Raw genomic sequence first — 13,415 nt, 5'->3', positions numbered from 1 at the left:
ATCTCCAGTATTAAATTTAGGTCTTTGATCCATCATGAGTTGAGTTTTGTATATGGTGACAGGTATCACCCTAATTTCATTCTTCCACATATATAAATCCAGTTTGCCAGCACCATTTGTTGAACAGACTATCCTTACTCCACAGTATGGTCTGAGCACTTTTTAAAAAACTATCAGTTGCTTTAGGTATATGGATTAATTTCTGGATTCTCTATTCTGTTCCATTTATCTATGTATCAGTTTATGCCAGTACCACACTGTTTTAATTTGTAGTAAGCTTTGAAGTCAGGTACTGTGATGCCACCAGCTTGATTTTTCTTGTTTGGTATCTCTATGTCTATTCTGGAACTTTTGTGATTGCATATGAATTTTAAGATTCCTTTTTCTAATTCTGTAAAGAATATCATTGGTATTTTGATAGGGGTTGCATTGAATCTGTTGATTGCTTAAGGTAGTATAGACATTTTGATGACACTGATTCTTTGGGTCCATGAACAAGAAATATCTTTCATTTGTGTGTGTGTGTGTGTGTGTGTCCTTGATGATTTCTTTCATCAGTGTTTGAACTTTTTATTATACAGATATTTCATTTCTTAGGTTAAATGTATTCCTAAATATTTTATTTCTTTGGTGGCTGTTGTGAATAGGATTTCTTTCTTGTTTTCTCTTTCTGTTAGTTCATCATTAGCATACAAAAAACTAGTTTCCTATATGTTTATTTTGTAACCTGAAACTTTATTGAATTGCTTTATTATTTCTAACAGAACAGCCTTTTGGTGAAGTGCTTAGTTTTTTTTTTTTTTATGTATAACACCTTGTCATCTTCAAACATGGATAATTTGACTTCATCTTTTTCAATATTGATGCCCTTTATTTCATTCTCCTCCCTGATTGCTCTCACTAAAACTTCCAGTACTATATTGAATAACAATGGTGAAAGTGGACATCCTTGTGTTGTTCCAGATCTGAGAGGAGATGCTTTTAGCTTTTCCCCCATTCAATATTATATTGGCTGTTGGTTTCTTTTTTTTTTTTTTATCTTTTATTTAATGAATATAAATTTCCAAAGTACGACTCATGGGTTACAATGGCTTCCCCCCCCATACCGTCCCTCCCACCCACAACCCTCCCCTTTCCCACTCCCTCTCCCCTTCCATTCACATCAAGATTCATTTTCAATTATCTTAATATACAGAAGATCAGCTTAGTATACCTTAAGTAAGGATTTCAACAGTTTGCTCCCACACAGAAACATAAAGTGAAAAATAATAGATGATTTTTTTTAAATGATGATGAAATCAGATCAGACCTATTGTCATGTTTAATCCCAGTGAGAGTCAAGTTGGGAATTGATAATTTCTTTTTTTTTTTTTTTTTTTTTACAGAAGATCAGTTTAGTGTACATTAAGTAAAGATTTCAATCGTTTGCACCCCCATAGAAACACAAAGTGAAATATACTGTTTGAGTACTCGTTATAGCATTAATTGGCTGTTGGTTTCTGATATATAGTCTTTATAGTTTTGTGGGATGTTCCTTCTATACCTTATTTGCAGAGTTGTTTTTTTTTTTTTTTAAACTGTGAAATAGTGTTGAATCTTACCAAATGCTTTTTCTGCATCTATGGAGATGGCCATATCGTTTCTGTTCTTCATTCTGTTCATGTGATTTATGACGTTCATTGATTTGTGAACCCTTGAGTTTCTGGGATAAATCCAACTTGATTGTAATGTATTATCTTTCTGATGTGATTTTGGATTTGATTTGCTAGTATTTTGTTGAGAATATTTGCATCTGTGTTCATTAAGGATATATGCCTTTACGCCGGTGCCGCAGCTCAATAGGCTAATCCTCTGCCTGCGGCATCGGTACACCGGATTCTAGTCCCGGTCGGGGCGCCGGATTCTGTCCCGGTTGCCCCTCTTCCAGCCCAGCTCTCTGCAGTGGCCCGGGAGTGCAGTGGAGGATGGCCCAAGTCCTTGGGCCCTGCACCCACATGGGAGACCAGGAGAAGCACCTGGTTCCTGGCTTCAGATCAGTATGGTGCGCCTGCCGCAGCGGCCATTGGAGGGTGAAACAATGGTAAAGGAAGACCTTTCTCTCTGTCTCTCTCTCTCACTGTCCACTCTGCCTGTCAAAAAAAAAAAGGATATATGCCTGTAGTTTCCTATTCATGTCATGTCTTTTTTTGGATTTGATAGCAACATAATATTGACCTCATAAAGAGTGTCAGAGTTCTATCCTGTCCAATATTTTGGAATAGTTTGAAAAATATTAGTTACTTCCTCTTTGTTTTTTAGAATTCAGTAGTAAAGCCATCACATCCAGGACATTTCTTTGATATAGACTTTTGGTTAATTGCATGCTATGGATTTGTTGAGGTTCGCTATTATCTTCTTGAGGTGATCCTGATAGGTTATACGTATCCAAGATTTATCCATTTCTTTGAGGTTTTCTTTTTTATTTATTAGTATATGGTTGTTGTAGTAGCATTTTTATGATACTTTTTATTTCAGTGGTGTCATTTGCAATGTCTCATTTTTCATCTCTAATTTTATTTTTTTTGAGTTTTTTCTTTTTTTTTTCTTAGTCTGGCTAGATGCTTATCTATTTTATCTTCTCAAAAACAACTTTTGTGTTGATCTTTTGTTTTATTTTTAGTTTCAATTTCATTTACTTCTGCCCTATTTCTTTTTTTTTTTTTTTTTTTTTTTTTTTTTTTTTTTGCCTCCTGCTGATTTGGGGTTTGTTCTTATTTTTCTAAGTCTTCAAGATGCATTATTGGATCTTTAATTTGAAGCATTTCTCTTTTTTTAAGATTTATTTATTCATTTAAAAGTCAGAGTTACACAGAGAGAAAAAGCAGAGAGACAGAGAGAGAGATCTTCCATCCGATGGTTCATTCCCCAGATGGCCACAAAGGCCGGAGCTGCGCCGCTCTGAAGCCAGGAGTCAGGAGTTTCTTCTGGGTCTCCCACATGGGTGCAGGGGCTCAAAGACTTGAGCCATCTTCTGCTGCTTTCCCAGGTCATAGCAGAGAGCTGGATTGGAAGTGAAGCAGCCAGGTCTCAAACCGGTGCCCATATGGAATGCCAGTGCTTCAGGCCAGGGCATTAACCCACTGAGCCACAGTACCAGCCTCAGGATTTCTCTTTTTTTAATGTAAGTATTTAATGCTATAACTTCCCTCTTATACTGCTTTTGCTATATCCCATAGGTTTTGATAAATTTTCATTTTCACTTATGTCAAATTTTTTTGATTGCCTTTTTAATTTCTTTAATTACCCATTGATCATTCAGTAGCAGGGTGTTTAATTTCCAAGTATTAATGAGTGTTTTAGGCTGGTGCCGCGGCTCAGTAGGCTAATCCTCCGCCTTGCAGCGCCGGCACACCAGGTTCTAGTCCCGGTCGGGGTGCCAGATTCTGTCCCGGTTGCCCCTCTTCCAGGCCAGCTCTCTGCTGTGGCCCCGGAAGGCAGTGGAGGATGGCCCAAGTGCTTGGGCCCTGCACCCCATGGGAGACCAGGAGAAGCACCTGGCTCCTGGCTTCGGATCAGCGCGGTGCACCGGCCGCAGCACGCCAGCCGTGGCGGTCATTGGAGGATGGACCAATGGCAAAAGGAAGACCTTTTTCTCTGTCTCTCTCTCTCTCACTATCCACTCTGCCTGTCAAAAAAAAAAAAAAAAAAAAAAAAAAAAAAAAAAAAAAGAGTGTTTTATTGTTCTTCCTGTTATTTCTTTCTAGTTTTATTCCTTTATAGTCTGAGAAGATATATGGTATGATTTTAATCGATTTAAATTTGCTGAGACTTTATTTGTTGCCTAAATGTGGTCTATACTAGAAAATGTTCCATATGCTGATTAGAAAAATGTATACTTTTTAGCTGCTGAGTGAAATGTCCTATAAATGTCCTTTAGGTGTTGAGTTTCAAATTGATTGGCCAGGACATGGGAGCCTTCCCCAGAAGAGCACTGTCGAATAGCTCTTGATCAGCACCTTTTTTTGACTAAGGTATTTATATGATAACATAAATTACAACTATATAGGTAGATCATGAGCCTAGTAAATGTAAAGGAATCAAGTTACCAAAACATCTTGTGATTGCAACGTAAAAGTCAGGTTAGCCTTTAAGATCAATGTTCCATAAACAATCTTGGTACCTCATGATTTATGCTGCTAAAGGCCCTCTAACTGTTCATTCTAGTTCCCAGATTAATAGGTAACTCTTCCTATTTCTGCCGTGACACCCTGGACCAGAAAGGTGTGCCTTGGTGGTATCATGTGTTTTCATGAGGTTTACTTCTAATACAGGATGCCGTTCAGAATTTCTTGTAAGCCTGGTCTTGTTGTGTTGAATTCTTTCAGTTTTTGCTTATCTGGGAAATACTTCTCCTTTTCACTTTTAAAAGATAGCTTCACTGGGTACATTATGCTGGTTTTTTTCTTTAAGAGCTTGAATATATCATCTTAGTCTCTTCTATCCTGTAGGGTTTTCACTAAGAAGTCTTATGTTAATGTAAGAGTTTTCCTTTATATGCAACTTCACAATTTTCTCCTACTGTCTTTAGAATTCTCTCCTTATCTTCAACTTTTGACAATTTGATGGCAATATGCATTGAAGAAGACCTTTTGGGATTGAGTTTGCTTAGAGTTCTTTGAGCTTCTTGTATCTGGCTGTCCATTTCTTTTTCAAGACCTGGGAAATTTTCAACTATTATTTTATTTAATAGGTTCTCAATGCCTGTTTCCTTTTCTTCTTTTTCAGGAATACCTACAATATGAATATTTGATGATGTAATAGTATCCATATTTCATGTAGACTTTCTTCATTCTTTTTACTTCTTTTCTTTTTACTGTTGTTTTATTGTATTATTCAAAATTCTTGTCCTTAAGGGCAGAAATTCTCTCCTCCTCTTTTCTATTCTCTTGTTAAAGTTCTCAATCATATTTTTTATTTCACTGATAAAAGATTTCATCTCCAAAATTTCTATTTGATTCTTAATTATTTCTATCTTTAGTTATATTTTCATTTATGTAACTCATTGATTTCCTCATTTCCTTACTCTATTTGTATTATCTTGCACCTCATTGAGTTTCCTTACAATCATTATTTTGAGTTCCATAAGTGTAATTTCATGGATTTTCTTCAGTTCAGGATCTAATTCTGGAGGAGTATTGTGTTCTTTTTGGGTGTCATACTGTCTTGTTTTTTCGTGTCTCTTGTCTTGCTTTGTTGACATCTTTCCATCTGGCATATCTGTCCCTTCTTTATGGAATAGGTTTTATTGTAAAAGAGTTTATGACTTATCTGGAATGTAGGGTATCACTTGGCTTGTTGCTTTGGCTTTGGTTCTAGGTGTAGTCTCTGGCAAATTTCTTTTGTCTTAATCAATGTCACCTGTGTCTGTAAGTGACACAGCGGATTACATAAATCTTTGAAAAATAACTTGAAAAAATGAAATTGAGAGAACTATGACTATTGAGGGGGAAATTTCCAGATTTTCATGAGCTCAGAAATATTTTTCTGCTCATGGATAAGTTTATATACTGACCTGAAAATAATTCACAACTTATTAATATTGGTGACTATCAGGAATTGTAAAGTACTGACATTCTTTCTGACTTTCAGGCTTATAAGATATTTTCAATGTTTTTATGAATGTTAGAAGATATGAGAATTATGGGTCAGAAATAAGAAAATTGTTTACTATCACAGCAATTGTGCCAGACAGAATACCATATTCTGTTACACTCTGTCTCCAAGCACCAGTTTTCTCTCTCTCACATACACACACACCTACCTATATACACAGATGACGTGGACCAGATTATATCTGCATATACAGTGTATTTTCATCACAACTAAGGAACTTTAAGGTAAGCAGGGCTCAAATATTTATAGTGAGTTTCCAGCAAACCTGCTGAAATTGTTCCCCAGAGGAAAACACTGTCTTTACTTTATGGACAGTAAATTTTCTGTCCCCTTTTACAAGAGGGAGACAGTATCACTGACTTATAAGACTTTTGCTCTACAAATGTCCTTGAAAACACTGGTTGGAAGAAAACTACCAATGTACCTGTGAGATTTGAAGAAACATGAAAGATCTGTGGAGAATTGTATTCCAACACAAACATCACACTTCATGTCTCTTAGAAATATTTGGTTTCTATTAACTTATTTTGTCCTCAGAACTATCATACTCACTTTACTAAAGAGGAAATGAAGCACAGGAAAGTAAAAAATTGTCAACTGGCATGTGGTTATCCTTCTATAAAGACATACTCTTAATCCCTATATTTCCTTGCAGTGGGAATGCTGTTCAAAGAAGATTTGGATAAATTCATTTTCAAATATGTATGTTTGCATAACATATCAGAATAGATAAATATCATGGGAGTCACTTCTTCCACATTTTGGAGTAACAGACGTATGCAACAAGGAAAAAGCAGCAAGTATATAAATCAGGATATCTCTGTGCCTTAAAAATATCAGCCAATTATTGTCAACATAAAGGGAATCTTTACTGACATATAGTAAAAGATAGTTTTCAGGAATACTATGTAACCAAGAAGACGAGAAAATAGACTGAATGCCCAATGTTTGTCAGTTCCCACTAAGTAAATGCAAGGAGTTAACCATGGAAAGACAACATTATATGGCAAAGTAGTTGCTATGATCGAGTCTTCATGTATCCTCAAATTAATTGTTTAATCAGTTGAGATCACATTTCCTTATAGAATGGTTTCAACATATCAAACCCGTCGTTTTGCTATATTTTAATAATGAAGTTTCCATTAGTTGTTAATGGTGCTAGCCAATATCCTAGATGATGAAGTATATACTGATAAAAATAGAATGGTTGCAATTATTGATCTTGAATTTTAGTGGCAAATAAAACAATAAACAGTTAATGGACTGTATTTTCAAATAATTAAAACACTATGAATAAAATACAACAGGTTAATGGAAAAGACAATAAATTACAGATATTTTAAATAAGATGTTTGTGTACCAAACATAATGCGTTTTGGCAATAACTTGAAGAAAATGACTTCCAAAGTACTTAAATAATGAGTTGTTTCCAGTAATGTGAGAGATAAGTACCTGTATCAGATGAGCCATGAATTTACTTCCACAAAATTGTACTTGAGTGTGGGGGTCAGGTCTTTAAAAAGCAGTGCCAATAATGTGGAGCATTCAGTATGAAAAACAGTAGTAGATACAGGTATTGAGTTTTTTACCAGAAATAATTAGAATTTTCCAGAGGGCATGGATTTTGTGACTGATTACTCTTGGATTGCCCAGCTTTGTTTTGTTCCAAACTACAGGTCTCACACATGCATCTTCTGAGTGGCTTTATCCTTTCACATAAGGTCAGCTCATCATCGCCCTTCTTTTCATGTTGTAGTCAGATATGGATGTTTCTTATCTATAACATTGCCTAAGTGCTCTGGAAAAGACCACTTATGGCCACGTAATCAGGAGACTTCTTAAGTTCTTAGTAAATCCCGCAGAATACCAAAAATGATGCCCAATAATGTATCTCTTGAGAATGAATAAGAGGCACTGTTTATGAAGGAACCAAACAGATAAGAAACTCATTTGGTGCTCCCCTGGACCAAGCCCACTGTTGGAAGCACCCTCATGTAAACTACTTTTTCCCCAAAAAAAAACCTAGTTGTTGCAATTACCTACTTTGCCTTTTTTTATTGTTATTTTAAACATATGTTTAAAATATTTATTTGAAAGACAAAGTTACAGAGAGAGAGAGAAAAAAGGAGAAACACACGCAGAGAGACAGAGAGATCTTCCATCTGCTAGTTCACTCTCCAAATGGCTGCAATGGCTGGGATGGACCAGGCTGAAGCCAGGAGCCAGGAGTTTCTGCTGGGTCTCCCACACGGGTGCAGGGGCCCAACCAGTTGGGCTGTCCTCTGCTGCTTTCTCTTGCTTTCTCAGCAAGGAGCTGGAGAAATGGAACAGCTGGGCCTCCAACAGACACCCATACGGGATGTTGGCACTGCAGATGGAGGCTTAACTCACTGCACCACAGCGCCATCTGCGTCATCTATGTTTCTTTTATGTATTATTTTCCTGGGTTCTTTCCAAATAGTGGAAAGTTAGGGACAATACTTAAATGTACTAGATAAAAGGAGGTTTGTTTTAACTCAGACTTTGGATACAACGTTGGGTTTGAGTCTGCACTGACTTTCTGGCTTTTAAGCTTGTATGATAAACTCATTTGAACATTCCAAACCTCAGATTTCATTGTATTAAAATAAAAACAGCAATAGCTTACTCAGAATGTTGTTGTGACTATTAAAAGTAATCAATCATATAATGCTTAGCTGGTTACTATCTAATTAGTGATCAATAGCCAGCATTTATTATTGTTATAGGGAGTGGTCTAGACAGATACATTATGAAAATTGATTCTAAAATGAATAAAATGTTTTTTTATCATTGGTGTTAATAGCATTAAAAGACCTCTGAAGGGAAGCACCATCACCACCACCCATCTTTATTATTTTGGCTGTGTATTAGTGAGAAGTCCTTAGTTAATCCTACAGGGCATCAAATGTGGGTGAAAGAGAATGTTCAGTGTACTTATTATTTATAAGGAACAACTCAAGTACATGACAAGTGCCATCTCATTTATTTCTCACACTGACCCATTTGTCCTGTTTTACAGAGGAACAAACTTTATCAGAGTGCTAAAGTAAGTTCCCCAAGATCATGCGAATAGTAATGCAAGATTTTGAATTTGAATAAAGAACTATGGAGCTCAAAAGTCCATTCTCTTTTAATTCTGCCATGCTGGATTTTCCTCTAACTCTGAAGCATCTGGTTCAGGGGTGAGAAATCAAGTGAAGCTGCTTGTTTGGATATCCAGAAAGTATCAAAATACATATGATGAAACTTAAGTTAACTCCCTAAATACTTGTTTTACCCCAGAAACATTGTGTTCATTTATAATATTTCAAATTGGGAATATATGTTTATATTAATAGTAATTCTATATTTTATTTACCCCATAGGGAATACCAGAGATTTATTATGAGAATAAGTAAACCATCTTCTGTGCATTGCCTAGTGGACTGGGAGTGATATAATACCCCTAAACCAGAAAGTTATCCCTTTTTGGTTTTAAACATGGCTATGACCTATCACACTTACCTTTTTAAAACAATGCATATGCTATGATGCTTTGTATATAAATGAAACAATATGAGGCAGCTTAAGAATATGATGATTTTCAGCCGGCGCCGTGGCTCACTAGGCTAATCCTCCACCTTGCGGCGCCGGCATACCGGGTTCTAGTCCCGGTCGGGGCGCCGGATTCTGTCCCGGTTGCCCCTCTTCCAGGCCAGCTCTCTGCTATGGCCAGGGAGTGCAGTGGAGGATGGCCCAGGTGCTTGGGCCCTGCACCCCATGGGAGACCAGGAAAAGCACCTGGCTCCTGGCTCCTGCCATCGGATCAGCGCGGTGCGCCGGCTGCAGCGGCGGCCATTGGAGGGTGAACCAACGGCAAAGGAAGACCTTTCTCTCTCTGTCTCTCTCTCTCACTGTCCACTCTGCCTATCAAAAAAAAAAAAAAAAAAAAAAAAAAAAAGAATATGATGATTTTCAGCCAACAGTACTAGAACAAAAAAAATACTAAAATGGATAAAGTATTACATTGTACATCAACAGTCAGGACAAGAGCTAATCTACTGTTTCTCATAGTGTCCATTTCATTTCAACAGGTTTCCCCTTTGGTGCTCAGTTAGTTGTCGCCGATCAGGGAGAACATATATTTGTACCTTTGGGACTGCCTTAATTCACTCAGCATGATGTTTTCCAGATTCCTCCATCTTGTTGCAAATGACTGGGTTTCGTTGTTTTTGACTGCTGTATAGTATTCTATAGAGTACATGTCCCATAATTTCTTTATCCAGTCTACTGTTGATGGGCATTTGGGTTAGTTCCAGGTCTTAGCTATTGTGAATTGAGCTTCAATAAACATTAATGTGCAGACAGCTTGTTTGTTTGCCAATTTAATTTCCTTTGGGTAAATTCCAAGGAGTGGGATGGCTGGGTTGTATGGTAGGGTTATATTCAGGTTGCTGAGGAATCTCCAAACTGACTTCCATAGTGGCTTAACCAATTTGCATTCCCACCAACAGTGGATTAGTGTCCATTTTTCCCCACATCCTCTCCAGCATCTATTGTTGGTACATTTCTGAATGTGAGCCATTCTAACTGGGGTGAGGTGAAACCTCATTGTGGTTTGGATTTGCATTTCCCTGATTGCTAGTGATCTTGAACATTTTTTCATGTGTCTGTTGGCCCTTTGGATTTCCTCTTTTGAAAAATGTCTATTGAGGTCCTTGGCCCATCTCTTAAGTGGGTTGTTGGTTTTGATGTTGTGGAGTTTCTTGATTTCTTTGTAGATTCTGGTTATCAACCCTTTATCTGTTGCGTAGTTTGCAAATATATTTTCCCATTCTGTCGGTTGTCTCTTCACTTTCCTGACTGTTTCTTTTGCAGTACAGAAACTTCTCAATTTGATGCAATCCCAAATGTTAATTTTGGCTTTGACTGCCTGTGCTTCTGGGGTGTTTTCCAAGAAGTCATTGCCGGTACCTATATCTTGCAGGGTTTTTCCAATGCTTTCTAATAATTTGATGGTGTCAGGTTGTAGATTTAAGTCTTTAATCCATGTTGAGTGAATTTTTGTGTAAGGTGAAAGGCAGGGGTCTTGCTTCATGATTCTGCACGTGGAAATCCAATTTTCCCAGCACCATTTATTGAATAGACTGTCCTTACTCCAGGGATTGGTTTTGGATCCTTGATCAAATATGAGTTGGCTGTAGATGTTTGGATTAATTTCTGGTGTTTCAATTCTGTTCCATTGGTCTATCCATCTGTTTCTGTACCAGTACCATGCTGTTTGATGACAACTGCCCTGTAGTATGTCCTGAAATCTGGTATTGTGATGCCTCCAGATTTGTTTTTGTTGTACAAGATTGCTTTAGATATTCAAGGTCTCCTGTATCTCCATATAAATTTCAGCATCATTTTTTCCAGATCTGAAAAGAAGGTCTTCGGTATCTTGATTGGTATTGCATTGAATCTATAAATTGCTTTTGGGAGAATGGACATTTTGATGATATTGATTCTTCCAATCCATGAGCATGGAAAATTTTTCCATTTCTTGGTATCCTCTTCTATTTCTTTCTTTAAGGTTTTGTAATTTTCATCGTAGAGATCTTTAACGTCCTTGGTTAAGTTTATTCCAAGGTATTTGATTGTTTTTGTAGCTATTGTGAATGGGATTGATCTTAGTAATTCTTCCTCAGCCATGGCATTGCCTGTGTATATAAAGGCTGTTGATTTTTGTGCATTGATTTTATACCCTGCTACTTTGCCAAAATCTTCTATGAGTTCCAACAGTCTCTTAGTAGAGTTTTTTGGGTCCCCTAAATAAAGAATCATATCATCTGCAAAGAGGGATAGTTTGAGTTCTTCCTTCCCAATTTGTATCCCTTTAATTTCTTTTTCTTGCTGGTAGCTCTGGCTAGAACTTCCAGAACTAATTTGAATAGCAGTGGTGAGAGTGGGCATCCCTGTCTGGTACCAGATCTCAGTGGAAATGCTTCCAACTTTTCCCCATTCAATAGGATGTTGGCTGTGGGTTTTTCATAGATTGCTTTGATTGTATTGAGGAATGTTCCTTCAAACCCAGTTTGCTTAGAGTTTTCATCATGAAAGGGTGTTGTATTTTATCAAATGCTTTCTCTGTGTCTATTGAGATAATCATATGGTTTTTCTTCTGCAGTCTGTTAATGTGGTATATCACATTGATTGTTTTGCGCGCATTAAACCATCCCTGCATACCAACACAAAATTATTCTTAGGTGTTTAAATTTTAATTGAAAAGTGATCCCTGTTAGGAATTTGGAAAACATTATGGTGAGTGAAATAAGCCAATCCCAAAGGGACAAATACCACTTGTTCTCCTTGATAGGTGACAACCACCTGAGCACCAAAAAGGAAACCTGTTAAAGTGAAATGAACACTAAGAGAAATGGTGACTTGATCAGCCCTCACCCTAACTGTTGATGAGCAACTTGATATGTTATCCCTCTTAGTATTTTTTTTTTGTTTTTTCTACTTAATACTTTTGGTTGAATACTGTAATCAATACACAATTCTTCTTAAGTGCTGAAATTTAACTGAAAAGTGATCACTGTTAAATATAAGAGTGGGAATAAGAGAGGGAAGAGATGTGCAATTCGGGACATGCTCAAGCTGACTTACCTCAAATGGTGGAGTTAGAAACCTACCAGGGGATTCCAATTCAATCCCATCAAGGTGACATGTACCAATGCCATCTCACTAGTCCCAGTGATCAATTTCTGTTCACAATTGATCATAATGATAGGACTAAGAACCAAGGGGATCACATAAACAAGAATAGTGTCTGCTAATACTAGCTGATAGAATCAAAAAGGGAGAGAATGATCCAACATGGGAAGTGAGATACACAGCAGACCCATAGAATGGCAGATGTCCTAACAGCACTCTGGCCTCATCATCAGCCCTTAAGGCATGCAGATCTGGCTGAAAAGCCCATGAGAGTATTTCAGGCATGGAAAGCCAAGACACTGTGGCGAAAAAAAAAAAAAAAAAAAAAAAAAAACACCTAAATGAAAGATCTCTGCGAGTGAGATCCCAGTGGAAAGAACAGGTCATCAAAGAAGGAGGTACCTTTCTCTGAAGGGAGGAGAGAACTTCCACTTTGACCATGGCCTTGTCTAAATATGATCAGAGTCAGTGAACTCAGAGGGCTTCCATAGCCTTGGCAGCCATGACAAGAGCCTAGGTTGATTACTGATGCCATAAACAAGAGTGTCCAATTGTTAAGTCAACAACAGGAGTCATTGTGCACTTACTCCTCATGTAGGATCTCTGTCCTTAGTGTGCTGTACATTGAGATTTAATGCTATAACTAGTACTCAAACAGTATTTTCCACTTTATGTTTCTGTGTGGGAGCAAACTGTTGAAATCTTTACTTACTGTATGCTAAACTGATCTTCTGTATATAAAGAGAATTGAAAATGAATCTTGATGTGAATGGAAGGGGAGAGGGAGCGGGAAAGGGGAGGGTTGCGGGTGGGGGGGGAGCCATTGTAATCCATATTCTGTTTTGGAAATTTATATTCATTAAATAAGTTTTAAAAAAAAGAATATGATGATTTTGTTAATTATATTGGGATTTCTTATAGGAATGATTCTAGGCCTCAAGAGAAATTCAATTAGAATACAGGAAGTGGTCAGAAATTACTCTCATCTCTCTTCTGTTGTTGGTTTTGTGGAATAACTTTCTCTGTTTACGTAAAAAAAATGGCTGTATGAAAAAGCATAAAAA

This window comes from Oryctolagus cuniculus, chromosome 7 (assembly GCF_964237555.1).
Source record: "Oryctolagus cuniculus chromosome 7, mOryCun1.1, whole genome shotgun sequence".
NCBI lineage: Eukaryota > Metazoa > Chordata > Mammalia > Lagomorpha > Leporidae > Oryctolagus > Oryctolagus cuniculus.
The sequence above is the reverse complement of the archived record's forward strand: the minus strand, read 5'-3'. Positions refer to the sequence as shown.